This window comes from Salvia hispanica, chromosome 3, assembly GCF_023119035.1.
Source record: "Salvia hispanica cultivar TCC Black 2014 chromosome 3, UniMelb_Shisp_WGS_1.0, whole genome shotgun sequence".
Taxonomy (NCBI): Eukaryota; Viridiplantae; Streptophyta; class Magnoliopsida; order Lamiales; family Lamiaceae; genus Salvia; species Salvia hispanica.
This window is the reverse complement of record NC_062967.1, coordinates 24,651,874-24,674,122: the sequence shown is the minus strand read 5'-3', so window position 1 is coordinate 24,674,122 and position 22,249 is coordinate 24,651,874. Positions and strand designations below refer to the sequence as shown.

At 32.5% G+C, this 22,249-nt stretch overlaps 1 long non-coding RNA gene across 1 annotated transcript; it reads right to left on the bottom strand.

Moving 5' to 3' along the window:
- Positions 1–8,379: 8,379 nt before the first annotated feature.
- On the bottom strand, positions 8,380–12,047 carry LOC125208894. The gene is made up of 3 exons (XR_007174260.1): positions 11,898–12,047; positions 10,340–10,449; positions 8,380–8,559 (listed from the first exon to the last, which is right to left on the bottom strand). It is a non-coding gene; the product is annotated as an uncharacterized LOC125208894 (long non-coding RNA).
- Between the last annotated feature and the right edge of the window lie 10,202 nt (positions 12,048–22,249).

Here is a 22,249-nt window from a genome sequence, read left to right as displayed (position 1 = left end):
GAAAATGATGGTCCACAGCACAGCATTTTGGTCAAGTTAGTGTGTGTAACGTGTGTGTCAGATTCTCACTTCTTTCTCTCAAGCAATTAGTGCGTTTGGAAGCAATTTAAAAATCGACTATTCATGACTGTTCACACCTTTTTCTTAATAAAAAATTAATAATTGAATTAAATTAAGACAGATGATTGGTTGCGGGCCGCCCACAAATTAAACTGCTGTCTAATCCCCTTAATTAAACCCTAACCCCTTAATTAACTCTTAAATTTCTTAATCAATATCGTATTCTTAGGAGTTAATTGTACTTTAATTAGGTTTTAATAGCTCTTAATTTGAATTTAATCAACTATAATGAGGTTTAGTAAATCATAATTGAATTTTAGTACTTCAAAATAAATGTTTAAAATTAATTTAATTACGTTAGTTCTAGAACACAATATTTTATCCGAATCTGAATTTTCACGCCACGAACAGACAGATGTAGTGTAACTGAGCAGGAGAGAATATTAGTATGATTTTAAGTTTTGAGAATGTCAATTTTGATATCAGAATGTATAATTGGGATATCAAATTGGATGAGAGCACGAACCTAAAATTTCCAAAATGTGGAGTTTTCATTTTATCCATCACACTAATATTTTGATTGCGTGATATATACATTCGACCTAAAGTGGTAAGTATAACTTAATTACTACTTAAAGGAAATAAAATCCATGTAGAGTAATATATGCGCAGCGTGGATATGAATTAAATTGAATATTATTATGATGGTAGTAGATTTTTGTTTATATGAAGCATGCTTATATAGTTATATAATATAGTCTAATATTTAATGTGTGTTACAATCAATTGATATTTTTCTAAAATTTAAATAACTGTTGTCTGTAGTCACTAGCTAGTACGGATGTACAACGCATTTATGCAATTGAGTTAAATCAAAATAAATTAATAAATGAAGTTCATTTTTTTATTGGCAGAAACAAGAGGGCAGAAAACACCTATGAATACTCGAACAAAAGTTTATGCTCATTTGCATTGAAACATTTGATCTAAACCTATTCAAAGCATATACTAATGTCCTAATAAATTGATTCTAAATATATGTTTATTTCACGATTTAATCTAGAATAATATGTGGTACTTTTAATTTCATGTTCCTAACTTATGAAATTGGTCCATTTTTTAGCCAAATTTTGACCGAATTGTCAAAAACTCATGGTCAAAACATTTTTGACCGACTGTCCGGCCTGGGACTTAAACACCATTAACTAATTATTTTATTTTTATATTTAGAAAATAGTAATATGTTTGAATCCTTTTCTATAATTCTCCCACCAAACGTCATTTTCTGATCTCATTTCAAAGACATGGAAATGTCTTGAAAATATTTAGTATAATCACATATAGTCCTAAACAATGAAGTAAATACTTAGTTTATTACCTGAAGACATCGGGTTACAACAAACAAAAGTAGGAATTATGAGCATTCATGATCATGTTTTAACAATGCAGGCTTAGACAAATATAATGTATCATGACGCTCTAATTACAAAAAAAAGTGTTTCCCTGGCTAGATTTAAATATTCCAGCCAGTCCTCCATCCAAAATAACAATAAAATAATGAATGTGGTCATGATCTGATTTCATCCACAACTGACAAAGCTGAATCGCCATACATATCAGCAATGACACTTAGTCACCTTGACTTGCTAATAAACATACAATTTTTACCATTTTAACATTATAAACATTGCATTTCAAAATCACAACATAAATTGAAAACATAAACCACATAAAATGAAGTTAGGTTTTGTAAAAAATGACTTGGGGCATACAATTGCTTATAAATAAATTTTATAAAATGAAGTTTTGTTAGCAGATTAGAAGGATGTTCTTGGCAACTACTCTTTATCCCCCTTATCACTTTTAAATAATGACATGTAGGCAGCTGAGTAGGCTTCATTGGTGGCAGGTAAAAAGAGATTTATTTGCAATATACTAGACCTTCTATATTTCTTGTAAGACACCGTTTCACAACTGTAATTGTTGGGAAACTTTCACTCTTTTTGGTCAAAGGCAAACAAAACCCTCATCTTTTGTACCCATAAGTCGCTTGAAACTTGAAATTATAATATACCAATATATAAATTGTCTTATTACATAATACTAATAAAACTCCATCTATTTTGATCTGTCCCATAGTAGTTCATTTTTTTATTTTTGGCAAGATAAAATTACATTTAATTATTCTAGAGTTGATTGACATATAAAAATACTAGGTTAATTATAGAGTAATAAATCATGACAATGAACATTTAATTTTAGATATGTATAAATAAAATAAAACATAAACATATTTCAAATCTTAAAAACGTATTTTATGAAAATGTGAAGAAATATACAGGAAAGCGAGTGAAAAAAAAATTAATAGATTATAAGATCCACTTTTCTAAAATATAACAAAGTAAATGAGACTTTGAATAATCAACCTTCTAAAATGACAATTGAGTCATTATTTCGTAGACAAAAAGAGGATCGGCTACCTTGTACCTAAATTCTTAAAGAATTTTACATTGTAATTACATCATTACTTTCTTGTCATAAATTAAAAAGATAAGTATTTTTTTCAAGTACCTACGTAAAAATACTTATTGTTTTTCTATTAATGTTTAATGAGAAGGATGTATTAGTAAATTCATATGGTTTGCACAAAAATGATACTCCTAGTATTATAATTTAGAGTCTGGTAAACTTAAAAATATATTTTGAACTAAAGACTAAAATTCAATATTGTCATTAACTATGTTGTGGATATATTTCTAGCTTTGTGTTATATAGTGATCGACTTACTATATCTATATTATTTGGAAGAAATAACATTATGTTATGTAATCATTCCTTTTTCTTTCCTTTCGAGTAGGGTTATAGATACAACACGTTCCGGTTTCTGCATATCGAGAGAACAAATTTAGGGCCTTACCATAAATCGTTGTAAACATAATTGTTAACGAAAATAACCAAGTTTCTTTTTTTAGTTTGACTTAACCAAATAATGATAATTTTCCTTAGGTTGAATAACAAAACTAGTAGTAGGATTAAATTTTCCTTAGGTTGCAAAACTTTCGACATGTTTTTCAGTTTTTGGTATATACTTTGTTTAGGGTTTTGGTCGATTTAATAATTTCAACCTTTATAATTCCTTTTTTTTCTATCGGTTTTGAGTCTTCATTTATTTTTCAAAATAATAATTTCTTGTTTGAGGTTTTATGCTGAAATAAAAATTTCCACCTTTATAATACTTTTATCATAGAAAAAACAGGAGTTAAAAAGGTATCTTAAATTCCTAATTCTTTTCACGTTTTCCAGTAAAAATAAATCCAACCTTTTTTATTTACTATTTATCATTTCATTAAGAAAATATAAGCACACGATACCTCATACGTAATTAATAATATTATCCTTCATTACAATAAAAAAAAAAAAGAGAAATAATACTAATAAAAAAATGAATAAATTTAAAGAAAAATAAGTTGTTTACTTATGATAAATTTATGATAAAAAGACCGCAGAGCACGAATCGATTTAAATAACGATGCATGTGGTCCGTAAATTAATAAATGCTATGTACACCCGCCACCCGGTGAATTTACTAACATAATACATGCAAATTTACTTCTACTATATCAAAATAATTGATGGTGGTACTCCATATTTTATCACGTGTTGGTATTTCTGCATGTCGGCACGCGCAATTAGAGGGGACAAGTCACAAATGACATGATTTAATTCGATATGATTTTGCCTATAACTCATCTATTAATCATGCGTACAACACATAGAAAGAAAAAACAAAAATAAAGTGAAAATATAAACACATCACCTTTTTTCCTGAAAAAGTTATGGGCATCTATAGAAATTTAAAATTTGTCTCAAAAATGATGGGAATAATTGGCCTGCTGCGACAAAATATATTGGTATAGTCAGAGAAGGAAAAGTTATTTCATATTGCAAATTTAAAACCGCTCAAGTATTAGAATAAATTGGCCGTTAAATGCTAATAACTGTAGTTTGACTTTAAAATGTGCCAAAATAATAAATAAATTCGAACCACACATTGATTAATCAATTGGAATCCAATATACCAAAATGTATACTGCTTTCAAATTCTCATATTTTTCTTCAGTTTCATTATTTTCATATTTGTGTTTTAGTTATATTTTGTTTTTTAACTAGAATTGGTTATGCGGTTATACATATAGTTTTAGAGTTTTAATGTAATTGTGTTAGTTAATAATTGATTATCAACGTTAATAAATTCCTAATTGCAGTGTATCATCTTTTTAATTTCATTTTTCATAATAAATATTAATTATAATCTATTATATTATAGTAGTAATAATTCTACTATTTGAAAATAAAAATATTAAAATAAGGAATTTATAATGAAACATGAATTGAGGAAATGCGAATCAATGCATGTCTCACTCAAATATTCTTTATTTTAATAGTTATTAAAATTTAATATGCATTTTAATCTTTGTACTATTATTTATGATTCCCATACAAAGGCTTATTATAATATACTCTTTCCTCTCACCACAAAAAATGTCACACTTGTGGGACTGCATAAGATTTCAGAAAGTTTTGTTTTGTTTGTTAGGTAGAAAGAGAAAATATAATATTTATATTATTGTGAGAGTGAACGTTTTCTAAAAATGGAAATGTGACATCTTTGTGAGATAAACTAAAAAGAAAAGTGAGACATTTTTTATGGAACGAAGGGAGTACATATAACAATAAAATAATGAAAGATGTAGTACTATCATTTTGTGTGAATCGCGAGTTTGTAAATCTTAAATAAATGAGTAAAAGCCAAAATTGGTCCTGAACATATGATCATTTTACGTTTTTGGTCTTAAACATTACCTTTTCGATTTTTTAGTCCTGAACATATGATCATTTTACGTTTTTGGTCCTAAACATTACTTTTTCGATTTTTTGGTCCTGAAAATATGAAAATTTGATCATTTTGGTCCTCCGTCAATATTTCCGTTAAAAACTAACGGTCAACGGGTTTAATCCCAATTTTGACCAAATTAAACTTTTAATTCTGATTTTTTACTCCCTAATTATTTTTATAAACGTATTATTTAATTTAATCACAGTCTTCACATTCACGCAAATCCATTTTTAATTTCCAATTTCACCACCGCCTGCAGCAGCTTCCCCTATTCCGACAACGAGCCTTTGATCAACTCCACGGGCATTCTTTCGGGTGACGAAGCGATGCTCTCCTCGCAATCGGAAGAGGACAATCCGTTGATTCCTTTAGCGGGCTCGTCTTATATGTTGGAGATTGCTGAATTGGGGGCTGATTGGTGGACGAGGATCTTCTCCAACAATATCTTCTTGCAATTTTCTCGAGCTTCGTCGCGTTCTTTAATGGCAGCGGCGAGGAGCTTCTTCAGGCGGAGGATTTGGGCGTCGCGCGATTTGAGGTCTTGGTCTGCTCGGACCCTGGTTTCTTGGAGCTCCATGCTTAGCTTAAACAATTGCTTCATTTCATCCATGCTCTGCTTCAACATAAATTGATTGGAAAATTGAGAAATTGATTTAGATGGAATTGAAATGGAAAATGATTTAATCGAAATGAAAAATGGAAATCCATTTTTAATTCCAATCCACACACTCTCTCTAAAAATAATTAGGGAATTAATTAGAGAGTAAAAAATTAGAATTAAAAGTTTAATTTGGTCAAAATAGGGATTAAACCAGTTGACAGTTAGTTTTTAACGAAAATGTTGACGGATGACCAAAATGATCAAATTTCCATATGTTCAGGACCAAAAAATCCAAAAAACAATGTTTAAGACCAAAAACATAAAATGACCATATGTTCAAAACTAATTTTGACCTTTGCTCTAAATAAATTAAATTTAGTGATAGATTTTCAACAAACTTAGGCGAATTGATTGTAATTTATGGCAATGAGTTCCTACTGTTGGAACTGACTTTTGTCACTTGGTGAGGTTGGTATCACACAGACAAATCTTTTTTCTCATGATAAAGTAGGGGCATAAGATTTAGTTGTTTCAAACTTCAAATGATATAGTGTTACTTATGAATATGATTATCAAATAAAATTAGCTTTATTAAGTTATAAGTAATCATTTATCTAAATTCAAACTCATTTATTATAAATATCACACTATCTAATTTTAATCTATAACAATTTACATCAACCTCAAACTCAATTTTTTTTCTAGTAGTACGTATTACTTTTATTACTCTTTTTCGATTATACCTATAAATTTTTTTTATCATACTACCCATAACCCACAATAATTTATAGTCAATGATTTAATATTAAATATTATAATAAGATTTGATCATTAATATATCATTTATTGATTATAAAAATCACACAAATTAAAATTTTGAAATACATTAAACATATAACATAAATATTAAAATTAAAATTAAAATTAAAATACAGTAGTACTAAAACATACAGCAGCATACACATAAAACATGTCTTTATTTTGACTTTCAGTTGTTCATATGTGTTTTATTTTACTCATTTTACTTAATATGTTATTCTAATTAATATTTTGTTAAATTTGTAATTTTTTTAGATGAAAACAATCAAACCATTAGCCCATTAATAAGTGAAGGTAATTAATTAAGTGAAGATGATTAGTTATTTTCATTAGCCAAACTCTTTTAATTAATTAGAGACGGCTAAATTTAATTAATTAATTAATTAATTAATTAAACTAATAGGCATTTGTTTAATTTAATAACCAGTTAAAGTTAATTATGAACCTCTTGGTCTTGGACTAGGACATTAAGCCATTTATTAATTCCAACCCATATAAATAAATTAATAAATACGGAGTATATCTTTAATCCTAGGAATGTGTGCTCACAAGTTGACAATCAGTTAGGATCACCTAATCCTTTCCCTACACCATCCCCTACTCCACCCTCACAAATATAAGTGAGTTTACAATTCAATTTTTCGTGATACAAGTGACTACAAAAGAGTTCCGATCATAATTTGAACATTTAGCAGACTTTAATATACTATCTCGGTCCTTAAAAAATAAGATAAATTTTACTATCATTTTAAATTGTCCACTAAAATTAGATTAATTTAAAAATAAATTTTTTTAAATAAATACTAATCATTCTAAAGGTAGAGCCCACGATTCTCTAACACTGCATTCACTGTATTTTCATTCTCTTTTTCTTATTTTATTAGTCATGTATTAAAATTTATTTCATTCATTATAATTTTATTTATTTTTTTATGAGCGGGTATAGTATACGTAATTTGCACTAAAACGAGGTATAGTTTCCTTGCAAGTATGTACAAAATATTCCAACTTGATGAAACTAGAACACACAATATTCATCCAGAACTTTCCTATTGTATGCTTATCTTTCTTTTATTTATTCCTCCGATATAAATAATCATCTGCCTTTAACTGATTATTTTTAGCATTATCTGTCAAAGGTTCTCAACAGAATATTCTTTAACAATCATAGTCATCAAAATCATTACATCAAAATCAAGCATATTCTTTAATTGCCTATTATTTTTAGTAGGAATATCAATTGGGCTAACCCGCTCAGGTTCGGGATAATCCATTCGGGTTGTCGGGCTATTTGGGTGCGGGTTGTTCGGGCTGTGAATTTTTCGGATTATAAATTTTCAGCCCTAACCCTAAATCTTCGGGTTTCGAGCTAACCCACGGGCTATTCGGATCAATAGTAATCTTATATGTTACTTTCTATCCAATCTAATATTCTAATTTATTAAAAAGTAGACTGTCGCAAATAGTAAAGTATTATCAAAGTGATCAAGAGAAAGAAAATAATAGCAATTGAAAATTGATACAAAATAGATAAACATATCGTTTAATTAATATAACACATGAATCTGACTACAATTAAATGAAAATCATGCATTTCATATAACCCTAACTTAATTTGAAAGAGAAGACATAATTACCATATATTCTTCATATCAAATGTTGTACAATATTTAATATTGATATTACCAAATATACTTCGTATAAGTATATAATCCAAAACTTTAATTATATTTTATATTAAATGCTCAACCCGTGGGCTAACCCGCAACCCACCCGTATAATCCGCCGACCCGAACGGGTTAGCCCATGTAGCCCGCTTCTGAATATGGGTTTCGGGCTAGATTGACATCCCTAATTTTTTAGCATTATCTACCTAATCCCCTCCCAAAACATAGTCATCAAAATCATTACATCATAGAATGTACAAAATTAAGTCAGAAAAATAATAATGGAACGGAAATATTGATGTTTCTTCTGGAACTAGTGTTCATATATGTTGGGTTTCTCAACAGAGCTCATGCATAAATTGGGAGTGTATATTAAGAACTTGGTAAAAGACAGGGAAGCTACCTTGGTCTTTTGATTGTTTCAGCATAAGTACCTCCTTTTTCTTCAGACATGGGAAAGTCGATGACTAAATTGCTAGGTTCCAGCTTATGAAGGTATCACTACATTTCTGGAACTAATTGCAAAAGCTACACAATCATTTAATAATATAGTCTCAAACGTGACTAGAAAAGAAATGGATATATCCCATAGAAATGCATTATCACAATAGCAAGGAACAACATATCTCAAAAGAATAGGCATATATATATCTTCTGAAATGTGGAGTTCAAAATTACAGTAATTCTATAAGAAAGTATACAAAAGAAACAGAATGGGAGTTACAAGAACCAAAGTATCCATAAAAAGAACACTCCAAATTTACCTATCCTAAGCAAATATCTAAAGGACTCCAGTCTATGGTCTAGCTGAGTTTCTTCTTTAATGTTTACTTAATTTATGCTGAATGGGAACACACTACAAATGTAGACTTATAAACCAAACACAAAAAAATGCCAATATTAACCCATCCAATGGACTTAGTGTCCATTTTATATGGAGGAGCTTTATCATGTGCCACAAAGTGAGAGGAAATGGATATGGTTACAAACTTATTCAGACCTACTTCTCCTGAAAGGCTTATAAGCAATTAATTGTACAAGAACTCTAGTTTGAAATGGAAAAGAAGAAGTAGAAAAGGTTGAACTGATACCAGGATAATTCCTATAAAATTTCAATGAACAAATCTTCCAAGCAAAATAGCCAACTATTAACTAAATACAGCCAAATTATCTCTTCAGAGAAGATCCTATATATTCTATTATAATTAAATCTTTTATTCCAGAATTGATCATATGATTGAAGAAGATAAATGGAGAGTTAATCATCGCTCAGTCAATTGATATCTTTCAATCAATGAATGCTAACAGTTATATGATGGAGTACTTATGTAACATCGGTGCAATGAATAAGATTTTATGCATTCAAAAGTAGTAATCTGACGGGAGAATAATTCTCACAGACATAAGGTGTTGGCAAACTACAGAAATATTCGGGTGTATCACTGCAGGGGAAAACATGCATAACATTCCACAGTTGGATGCTCAAGGTATGTAAAGGTAGCTGTTTAGTTATTAGTTAATTAGACAATAATTTGGTTTCATGGATCTTCAGTATTAGTAGGAATTTCTAGAGCCCGTAGAGTTAGTTCTACACTTATACCATATGGGAGATTATTGTTATTAGGATAGTGTAGCTTATCATCATTTGTCCGAGTAGACTTTGCAGTTGACCATAAATTAAGCTAATCTTTTCCAAATGACTCATCGACCATCGTATCCTTATCTGTCAATGCCACAACCAATATTTTTATCCTTCTGTACATGTATACATATCACAGGTCAAGACTTGGGTGTTCTCTCATGGCCTATATTGCTTACTCTAGCAAAGCCAATTTGAATCTAAGTATAGAAAAAACAGTGAATGCAAAAGAACTAATGGTGTGTTTGTCTTTGTAAGCATTCAGGTGGCATCCTATCTCCTTGAATTATGGTCGCCTGTCCAGACTTATCAATGGAGACTTTACATTCATTAGCAATCTTGAGTTCTTGACACTGGCTCAAAAATGGGTTGCTAAGCTCCTGAGGAATGACACTGACATATGTGCACAATCTAAGTTCTTCCAGCTTTGCAGCAATAGGCCTCTCTAAGAAGAATGATGAAGGTGAGTTCACAGAAGTCTCTTTAGTGATGGTTGGAGTGGTCGAGCAATGAAAATAGTTGCCGCTGAAGGATAGGGATCTTACAGTCGATATTTATGATGTTGAATCATAGAATATTCATGTTAACAACAAATTATATACTACATGAAAATATGCATCACTAGCACTAAGGGTTAAGCTCAGTTGGTAGAGCACCTTGTTTACATGCGCTCCAATGTTTTTTTTCAGCGGAATCCACCTCACAATCCAAGATCTTATTGAGAAATCGACGTCTTACTCTGCAATAACTTTAAGAGCACAATAGCCTGACAAGAGATTCAGTCATATTTGAGTGCTCTTTTAGATACCAAACAGGCCCCATTTTGTAAGAAATTGAAATAGTTTAACCGGCATAATCAAAGGAAGTAAAAGATTACAAAATAAATGAAATTTACTAAATATTTTCTTTGAGCTATTTCAGAGTTATCCAACTTAAGTTATGAGAAAGAATGGTTTCTTTTTCATTTTTTAGGAAGAAAAAAGCTTGGAATTGTAGTCTAATGTTTGCCTCAGACTTTTTCAGTGTTCTGTATTAAAAGTAAAGCAGTCGAAAAAATGGTGCCACGGTTATTGCTTCTATGCTTCTCTTGGATTTAAGGCATAGGAGTGGACCAGTTGCGAAATTTCTAAACAATCCAAAGAGAAAGAAATAAACATCTAGCCTCATAAGGGTTTCATGTCCATACACTATTTAAGTAAATCCCAAGTAAAGTTACACCTTTCGTGCTCAAAATTAAAATCCTGCTATTTTATCAAATTTCAGATGATGCGATATTATACGCTTAAATGCAGGTCATGTGTGATAATATACACTTAAATGCAGTGACACTATCTTTCCTCTTTTATCACTCCCTCCAAGAACTACGAGGTTAGTCCAAACCTTTCTAGTTCAAGCACCCCAAATGGTTTTGAAGGCTTATGAGAGAGACCCTAGTACAATGCTTAGCTTGATCATGTCCTCACTAAAGGTCCATTCAATGTAACCGCAAAGAGCTCCTGATCTCCCGGTACAATAGTCCATCACTTAAAGTTTCACATTTCTTTGATGCCCCCCACCCCGGGTAATTTTCCAGATCAAGATGCATATACCTTCTTGAGTTCAAAGATTTATCAGTGTGACAAACTTGTGAGCAAATTAGGTCCATCATAAACATAGTCCATCACTCTCTTTATGATTTCATTGCTATTTTACACAATGAAAGACCGGCATAAAAATTTTCAAACACGGATGTACCTTTTCACCAAACACATCACATACCTATGTAAAAATATTTTCAATCATATAGCTTGAACTGATGCTAATTTTTCATGGAAGTTTACACTATTCGGAGACCAACTCTATCACCTTGTTCAAGCGTTATAATTGTGAAATTTTGAATACAGACAAGAAAATAAAAGCATCATTATAGTCACACTCACCCCATAGCAAGTTCTAGCAACCAAATCCGATTTATTTACCATCAATTTTTTCTTCTCCACTATTAGGCAAGTAGTGAGAGCAAGCATCCCAGAACAACAAGTACCAACTCTGAAATTGTGCACAACTAATCTGATATTTAAACACATATAAACCACAAATACTGTTCAATTATCCAATGTTTGCCCCATTGACCAGACAATGGTAGGGCAAAAATTTGGCTGTCAATTTTGTAATAATGCTGGAGATGCACGATGAAAGAATAAATAAATAAATATACTTGTGAAGCAAAATTACCAAAGGGGATGAAGACGCGGAGCTGAATCCGCCGCTAGTTCATGGCGGAGACGGCCGGTTTTTGCTCGTCAGTAGTTGGCGATGGGACTGAGTAGTAAAGGTAGTTTTGGAGACCCGATTTTGGCGGGATTTTCCATAGAGTGGCGCAGAATTTGCGGATTACCTATCTTGTTCAATTTTAGGCTTTACAGCAATACTCTATATATTGAATTCAAAAATAATAATGTTAATAGTAGTTAATAATAAAAATAAGCCATCAACTTACTTTTCAGTAAAATCTAGTCGATTATTGCATTTTCGATTTTCGAACAAAAATGTATGAAGTAAATATGAGCAATTAATCATGCCATAAATTTGTTTTGACGGTAATAAATTTAAATCGTCGCTCCATTCAATAGCGGGAAGGTTAGGGGATCATCCCTTGCCTCAATCTTTTGTTGTCTTCAATCCAATTGGTCAAAGTCAGGACGAGGGGTCCTCACTCACGGACTCGGATTGGGCCTCGCCACTTGTAAAATTTTGGCCTTTGATCGTACTTAGTGCGTTTCGATCCCAATCACTTGTCGATGCGCTAGCCTTCTCTCAGGTTGGGACAAACTTGAAAGGCTTCATGTTGTCCTATTGGTAGATTCTGAGTGTCGGCCTTATAACATCGGCCTCGCCTCAGTTGATTTGATGTTGTATCGCTTCTCCTCATTGTTAAAGATGCCGCAAAAGTTATGTATTTTTGGACTCATTTGTTCGAAATGAGCCCAAAGCATCTTCTATTTCCAACGGGGAGCTTCATGGGCTTGGTCGCGTTGTAAAGTTTCAACCACTCTCTCCTAAAAAACCTTCGATTTTTGTTGGTTTCTTGACGATCAGACCCACCGAAGAGTCAACTCACGCTTCAAACAATTTCGTATCTCTTGTATGGAGTAGGGCACACGAATGTCGGCATTTGGTCCACATGAGGGGAGGTGTGTGGCGGAACAGCCCGCCCCCTCATTAGACATTGTGAGTCATGCGGGGGGCGAACCTTTGCAATTCATTCTCCCATTCTATTTCGATGTCACATTACACATGAACGCAAGCCATATGCTCTTATGCTCTAACATTCAATTATTTCAAAAAATATTAGTACAACCTTTTCAAACTAAATAATCTTTGCTAATTTTGATATACAATATCACTAGACTCGCTTCCATTCTGGTGTATCTTTTGATATTTCAGATTAAAATTGTCAATTGTGTAAGAGCATCCGCAGCGGTGTAAAATCCGCCGTCCGTCCGTTCGTCCCAGCGGCAAGGACGAGGTCGTCCGCCGCTGCGAGCCGTCCGTCCGTGCCGCTGAGCAGCCCTACGTGGCACGAAAATTTGTTTTTTTTTTGATTCAGAAATAATACCAAAAATAAAAAAAATATTTTTGGATTCCCAAAAAATAGAGCCGTTTATGGACGGTTTTTTTGGATTTTTGTGATTTTTTTATATTTTTTTAATCCCAAAATCATCTATAAATTCACACATTCATCGTCCACTTTTCACCTCAAATTATCTCTCATTTATACTTTTTCATACTAAATCATCTACATCTTCCTCTCTCACTCAAACCTTCTCTAAAAAATTCAAAAATGAAATTCACCGATAGAGATGTCAAGTGGGCCGGCCCGGCCCGGCCCGGCCAGCCCGGCCCATGTCTGTGGCGGGCCGGGCCGGGCCTGGGTTTTCATATATAGAATGAGCCCAGCCCAAGCCCGGGCCCAGTTGGTAAGTGGGCCGGGCTGGGCCGGTCCGGGCCGGGCTGGGCTGGGTCAAGTTCAAAATTTTTTATTGTGCTAATTAAATAATATTAATCTCTACTTGAATAGTACTAATGATGTATATAAATACATATTCCCACAAAATAAGGAATCAAGATTTTGCATACATGAAGTTTTATATATTCACACAAATTTTGTGTATTATATTTATAAATTACACACGCATAAATACCCACAAATTTAGGAATTATAATACTATAATTATGGAGCTATTTTTAATGGAGATAAATCTATAAAAAACTAATATCTATAATTATGCAAATCAATTAACAATTAATATTTATTAGTATTATGCAAATCAAAATGGAAATATATTTGTTATAAGTTTTTATTTAGGTTGAGTAATTAAATTAATTGATTATTTTACATAATTTCATTAATAAAATATATGATTATCATGAAATATACAAATACATATATCCAATCAATTTTCATACTCATACACATACACATATATTATATACATCTAAATAACTAATCAATCATTATATTTATGGAACTATATTTGATTGAGATAAATCATTGACAACTAATTTCTATAATTATGCAAATCAAAATTATTATAACACGTTATACAATCAATTCTATGATGCACTTTTTTTTAAAAAGTCAATGACTAATCTATGTAATCATAGAAAACAAATATACAAATATAATACTTCATAATCATTCTAATAATAAATTAACTACGGGATATGGTTATTGAGTATGTAATTATGTATGAATAATATTCACTCTTCACTCATGTACATGATATATATATTCACGCAATATATTTTTATACACATAAGATTGATATAAGTATGCAGAGATAACTCTATTGCAATAACTAATAATATAAAATTAAGTGCATAAGTTATATTCTGCCGGGCCTGGGCCTAGTTCGGGCTTTGGCCGGGCCTGGGCCTGGGCCGGGTCTGGGTCTGGATTGGGCTTTGACTGGGCCTGGGCCTGGGCCGGGCCTGGGTTTGTAAAAAGGCCCAATTGGAGCCCGATTAATCTACTGAGCCCAGCCCAAGCCCGCACTGTTTCATTGGTGGGCCGGGCCTGGGCCGGGCCCGAGCTGGGCTGGGTCGGCCCGGCCCATTTGACATCTCTATTCACTGATCTCATTGCGGAAGCGGAACGCGAAGAACAAGAATATTATGAACAATATCGTGCCGCCTATGAAGCCTATGTCGCCGCCAATACCCCCGCCCCTCCTCCTCAACCAACTAGATCAAAACGTCGCTACATCCCTCGTGATCGGGAGGGAGCCCATGAAAGGCTAGTTGCCGACTATTTTTTCCGACCAGCCGCGGTATCCAGAAGATTACTTTCGGCCCGTTTTCGCATGTCAAAACGGTTGTTTATGCGTATTGTCAACACATTGTCCACCCGTGTTGAATACTTTCAATCAGGTGCAGACGCAACCGGTCGGCAAAGTCTCTCGGCGTTGCAAAAGTGTACTTGTGCCATCCGACAACTTGCTACTAGGCAAACGGCTGACCTCTTTGACGAGTATTTGCATGTCGGTGAGTCAACTGGAATCCTATGCCTCAAGAGTTTTTGCGACGGCGTTCGTTCTGCTTTCGGCGAGGAATTCCTTCGGGCACCCACCACCGACGATTGTCAACGGTTGCTTCATCTTCACGAAACAGTCCACGGTTTTCCCGGTATGCTAGGCAGCATTGACTGCATGCATTGGAAGTGGAAGAATTGTCCGACTGCTTGGAGGGGGCAATACTTAAGCGGCCACAAAGGCGGCGGGCCAACGCTTATCCTTGAAGCGGTCGCCGACTATTGCCTATGGATTTGGCATGCATATTTCGGTGTTGCCGGATCCAACAACGACTTGAACGTGCTATATTCTTCACCACTCTTCGATGATGTTTTGAATGGTGTAGCACCGGCGATCGACTTCACCGTCAACGGAATTGCATACCACATGGGTTACTATCTCGCCGATGGTATCTACCCAAGGTGGTCGACTTTCGTGAAGTCGTTCAGCAATCCACAAGAACCGAGACGGATTCTTTTTGCGCAACGTCAAGAGTCTGCTCGGAAAGATGTCGAAAGAGCTTTTGGGGTCCTTCAAGACCGATTCAACATTGTGAAGTCTCATTCTCGGCTTTGGTACGTTAAGAATATCGCCGACATCATGTACACATGTATTATCTTGCACAACATGATTATAGCTGACGAAGGACCGAAGACGGCTAACTTTTACAACGAGGATGAAGCCGGAAGCTCAACCGCGAGGTCTCCCCCACGCCGAGGTGTGCATACGACGGTGAACGAGAGGATCGAAAGAAGACACACAATGCGCAATACAAGAGCCCACACTGAGCTACAAAAAGATCTAATCAATCACATTTGGGCGAAATTCGGCAACGAGTAGTGGGTCTTTTTAATTTTATGAATTTTAATTTTTTAGGATTTTAATTATGTAATTTTTAATTATTTTGAAATTTGTAATAGTATTCCGGGTATTTTTAATGCATTTTAATATTGTGGAAATGTTTTTATTTAAATTGAATAATAGAATGGTGGGAGTCTTAAGCTGGTCCTTAGCTAAAAGCACGGATGTGGGTGTTGTGTTCTTAGCTAAGGACAAGAAGTAAAAGTAGGTCCGGACTCACTTCCATGTTCTTAGCTAAGAGCACGGATGGAGATGCTCTAATGTTTCACCACTTCCTCTCATTGTAATTGTAAATTTGTAATAGTAGTGTACTTACCAACATTGTTTTGAAATGGTCAATTTACTGCACCTAGTTATGTAGGCCACTTGAAGCCAATAAATTATTTTCGTATTTCTTTTACAATGTTCTGTTAAATGTTTCAGAAATTAAAGTTTTCTTCTTTTGTACTTTAAATTTTGTTTCAAATAGTACATAATTCACATTCACAATTCATCTAAGATAATAATCCTTCGCTAAATTAAATAGGTACTCCCTCCGTCCACGAATAGGAGTCCCGTTTTTCCATTTTGGTCCGTCCACGAATAGGAGTCCCGATTCATAATTACCTTAAATGGTAAAAAGACCCCACATTCCATCAACTCATTCCACTCATATATCATTTAAAACTATTATATACAGGTGGGACCCCTATTCCACTAACTTTCTTCCACCCACTTTTCTTAACATTTTTTTAAACCCGTGTCGGATAGAAATGAGACTCCTATTCGTGAACGGAGGGAGTAGGCATGAAGCAATGGTACTATTCCATCTTTAAGCGAAAAAAACAAATGAAAATATGGAAGAATTTGAATTTCTCTGACGTACTCCGATGTATTATTGTCGAACTTTTCGATTAAATCTGGGGCTGAAGTATGTAACATCCCAATAAAAGTGAAAATCCAGTCTAAAAACAGTAACATTCCCAAAGGCTGAACCTCCCTCCCTATAATATTCTTTTCTTTGTTTCTTTAATTTTTCCTTTTCCTTTATTTTTAATTTTGGTATATAGCGAATTGACCATTTTGAAAACTATGTTGGTAAACCAAGGACGTCATTCTAGAATAATGTTGCTGCATGCTGAAAACCTTATAAAAATGGAAAGGAAAATGGATGAAGCAATTACATGACAAATGGACAATAAGGTAGATTGGGCATTCTCAAATATCAATCATCGAGAAAAGAAAAAGAGATAAGAGAAAAGGGGTGTCGAGTTTCCTTTGGGCAGAAGACTAGACCTCCTTCTAGGAGACAATTGGGGGTTTACAGATTCATCTTTTTAGTCTTGTCTTATTTTCAATATTTGACCGACACATATTTCCATTTCTACATATATTACCATACTTTTAATATTTTTATAATTATTATTATTGTCATGGTTTAAGTTCATATGACAAAGAATTCTTTATGTAATCAATTTGGAAAATATCTAATGTGTAAGGGTAATACATATGTATGTCAAATGTGTTGGGAACTTGGGATAATTTTGCGCATATTCTTTTATGATATAGTACTAATTTACAGCTCGTTACCAAAAATGTGGTCCGATTCATACGAGAATGGCTAATCGTGACACACATATATATATATATAGAGAGAGAAAGAGAAATTGGTCCCTAAATTAATGAACTTTGCACAATTTTGGTTTTACCCACGAACGTTCAAATTGGTATCGTATATCATGCACTTTCAAACTATTTGATATTTTCCTTGGCGGGTCAAGAGTAAAATTTGGCTAGTTTGTGTGTCATTTTGAATCCTACTTGACAGAATTCTCATACGTGGCATGTCATGTTGGCACATCTTAACAAAATACAACTTTAAAAACAAAATCTGAAAACAAAACAAATTTAATAAAAACATGCTATCGAGAATTAGAAACACACGACCTGCGACGCTACAAAAATAAAAACACAAAACCTTGTTTCTCTCTTTCACAACACATTTTAGGGAATTTCTTCAAAGTTTATTGGATTATTGGTAAAAGAAAGAAGCAACAACAAATTGTCTATTTCAGCTTGTGGTCGCGAATACCGTCCTCAATGTCAATGAGGTGGGTCCTTGATTTCAATTTATTTTTTCAATTTCTATTGTTTTTTTCCAACTCGGTGGTGGTGAATACGTTTTTCCAGTTCAAAGAAAGATTTACATTTAATGGAGGTGGTGAAAGCAGGGAATGCAATTTGAGGTTAATTATTGATATCCGAATGGGTCCTAAAAGGTTTTAATTTTGAAAATTAATTCGAAAAAGAACAAGAAATTCACAAAAATCGAAACCTATTCAAGTGTGCAGTCGAGATATACCTGAATGGAGTTTGAAATCGACGAAGATCCCTGAAAAAAGTTGCAATTGAGATTTGAGAGGTTAATTATATATTCAAAGGATGGAAGCGGGTGGTGAGAAAACAAACGATGTCGTGAAACAACAAAAAATGTTTCAATTAAAGATTTGGATGGTGATATCCACGTAGATTTTCCGATTGTACACGTTGGCATAAAGATTATCAGAAAGCATACGCAGCAAGGCCCCAAACCCCAATAGGGGCTGCCAGTAGGAGAGCTTAATCTAGGCCTTGTTGTAGGATGGTTCGGATGGAGGCAAACCTGATTTCAGCTTGGATGGGGCAAAAGGCCGGATTACTAAGTTGTTTCAAGTCGATATTGTGAGAGTTAGGGTTAAATTTTTCAGCTTTTATTTTTTTAAAAAAAATTATTTATTTATTGTTAATTTTAATGACATTTTATCATATGGTCCATTTTTTGTTTTTTTATTTAATAATTTAGGAAGTTAAATTATTAAATCTTTTAATTTGGTTTAAGTGATTTAGGAATTTAAATTATAATAAAATTTTCATTCATTTTAATTTTAATTTATAATTATCAAGATTTTAGTAAATATAAAGTTGGAATAAGATTGTTACGAGACTACTTACTAAAACGAAATTGTAACAGAATTATGAATAAAAGGATCATTGTTGTAGATGCGCTTAAAGTTTCTCATGTTCCAACTTTGAGAGCACATTGAAAATAGTGATCTTGGTAAGTAAGAGTTGCATCATGAATTAGTAAGTAAGAATTGCATTATGAAAACAATAAAGTTATGTGACCAAATTTTGTATAACCAAAAACTAGTTTATTTGGAAAAAAAAGGTTTATTTATGCATTTAATTAAAATATATGGATGCATATATAGTACACGAGAAGTGCATAATATTGTGGTCATATATTTATGATTTGTGTATAATTTTTTTAATATTTTAGAACTATAAATGTAATTAGTGCATACTTTAATTCAAATTTTAAAAATAATAGAAAAATATTCAAATATAAAAATAAAAAATGAGGTTAAAGACTAATAAATCCTTTTAACGTGTCCACTTACTATATTTATTATTTTAATATATAATTAATACATTTATTAATATAATCTTATTTTGGTTATACAAAATTTGATCGTTTATCATTACTCTTATGAAAATGGATATGAAAATGGATAAGAGGGGTACTTTGGTTGCTTGTTATGTTGTGTTGATCATCGTTTTCTTTTCCTTTACTCCATTCCCACACAACTCTCAACGACCTCAATTTATTAACATTACCTGCCAAAAGTAGATCCTGTTCAAAACGACGTTACAATGCTATGAAGACCAATCCTAATCTCTCTTTCTCTTTCTATTTCTATTTCTATTTCTATACACATATATTTGTGGATAGAGAGAGAGAAAGTGGGAGACTGGGATTCATTAGTTCCAGTTGTATATCGTTGCTTTTGAGGAATGTTTTTTTCGGAAGTTCAAACACTGTTTTCTTTTCGTGACTTGTGGTAGTAATAATATAAGATTGTTTAATAATTACTTAGATTGCATTAATTGGGTTGACGCATTCGCATGCATGCATGCATGGGGCGAGTCCATTGATTGACACGTGGCACGTGGATTAATGGCAATGATTAGGTCTTTATGGGTTAGTGTTTAAGATATCACATTGATTGCAATCTTTTGGAATTGGGTAATTGGTGGGACTGTGTGAAAGTATAATCGGGAGTTGCTTTGCCTTTCAACTTAATTCTTTTTAAATCTATATAACGAAGTTTAGTATTCTTCAACAAAAAAAATAATAATACACGATACATATTTCAATATAAATTGATAAAATAAAAGAAATAGAAAATAAAATTTATATATACAAATGACTTACTTTGCCTTTTGTATTGCTTACACAAGCCATCTTATAAATATTAATAAGATTATTTTATTAATAGTATAATATTTAATTCAATTCCCATTAAAAAATTAGACTAATAACTTTTTTGGGCATCTCGGAAATGAATTACTACTAAGTAGTAGGAGTATTAATTATTTTATGGAACAAAGGGATATTTTGATTTTTGTATTGTTTCAAAAGCAAAGGTCTGATTTTGATCATTTTATGTGTGTTTTCGAGAGAAATTAAATAGCCAGTTAATGAATGACAAAAAATGGGATAATATATATTGCTTTGTTTTTGAAAAATATAAATATTTTTTTTAATCCGTTCTTAAAATGTATGATCTTTCTCATTTTAAAAACTTCTTTCTCTCCAATAAGGTAAGATCTATTTTCTACTAATAATATTTAAATTTTATTTTTTTTTATCGCTGTCTTACTTTCTTAATTATATACTATTAAAAATTCGTGTCGAGTATTTACATTTGAGAGATATTGCAATTTAAATTAGTATAATAAGATGGAGGGCCCAACAAAATCCAGAGAGGCATAAGATGATGATTGGGCGGAGATTTGATTGCCCTCAAAGGCTGTGATAACTAATGGCGTCCGTGTGCGTTTGCATCATTAACCAAAATCAGACATGCCCACATTTTTAATGCTAATTAATTTATCATAAACATTATAGTAGATCTCCCTATTTTATTTTAATGAAATCAACAACAGAATTACTATTAATTTTATTTTCGTAGGCATCTTCACTCCACGGATTGTCATTCTTTAGATATATCCATTTTCTGCATTTATAAACACCCTATTATCATTATTCAAATGTATATTCCTTATTACGGAACAGATTTAGAAGATTTTGCGAAACTCTAACCTATAATTTTCTAATTTTAAGAACATTAATTTTTTCGCACTTATCTTTTCATTCTTATCTATCTATTCACATTCTTCATAACTCTTAGGGGGTGTTCGGTTGACAAAACTAAATCTCATGATTAAATATGTATAATATTTGGTTCATAAGATTGATCCCTATAACTTAATCCTAGATGGATAGTCTCATGATAATTAGTCATAGCCTCCCCCTCCAACTAAAATAATCCCACAACTTAATCCTAGATAGATAGTCTCATGATATTTAGTCATGACAACCGAAAGCCACCTTAGTTTCTATTCTTAATAAATATATGTATTGGAACTAAGAGTAATTATTATACGGTTTTATTATTTAAAAAGTGTAAGCGGATTTATATTCACTCTTTCTTTCCTAGCTATTTATAGGTTGCTTTAATATTTAATTGTTTGCAATACTATAAATCAGAATTGTTTCTAGTAAAGTTGTTTCTTATTGTAAACAAAAATGAGATATGAATTCGGACAAAACCATTTGACGATTAAATAAATTATGAAAACAAAAGAGAGGATTTATTTAAGTTTTGAGATAACATAAACATAACATTGGGTTAATCACAAGGCAAGTAAGTGTTTAAAAAAATAGAGAGAAGAGAGCATCTTTTGGAAAGCGGTGGTCTTCCCCCTTTGTCGAGCTCCAACTGCCCCACTCCAATCTCAAGACAATCTCTCTCTCGTTGCTTATTAGTTTATTTATTTTGAATCTTTTGATCGAATCGATCGATATTCCTGAGGACTTTGTTTGTCTGGTTTTGGGACCCATCGTCATTGTGGGGTCACTTTTCTTCCTCCTCTTTTTGTCCCTTAACACCTTATCACATATGTTCAACATTCATTTCTTCTTCTATTTCAAAGTTTTCTAACGGGTAGTATTTAATAAAATTTCAATATTTACTAAAGAATTGTTAATTTCGACGTACAATGTTTGGGAAAACTAGTAGTAGCATAATTCGAACAAATATTATTAGTAAATGCTCTTTGAATTGGCTG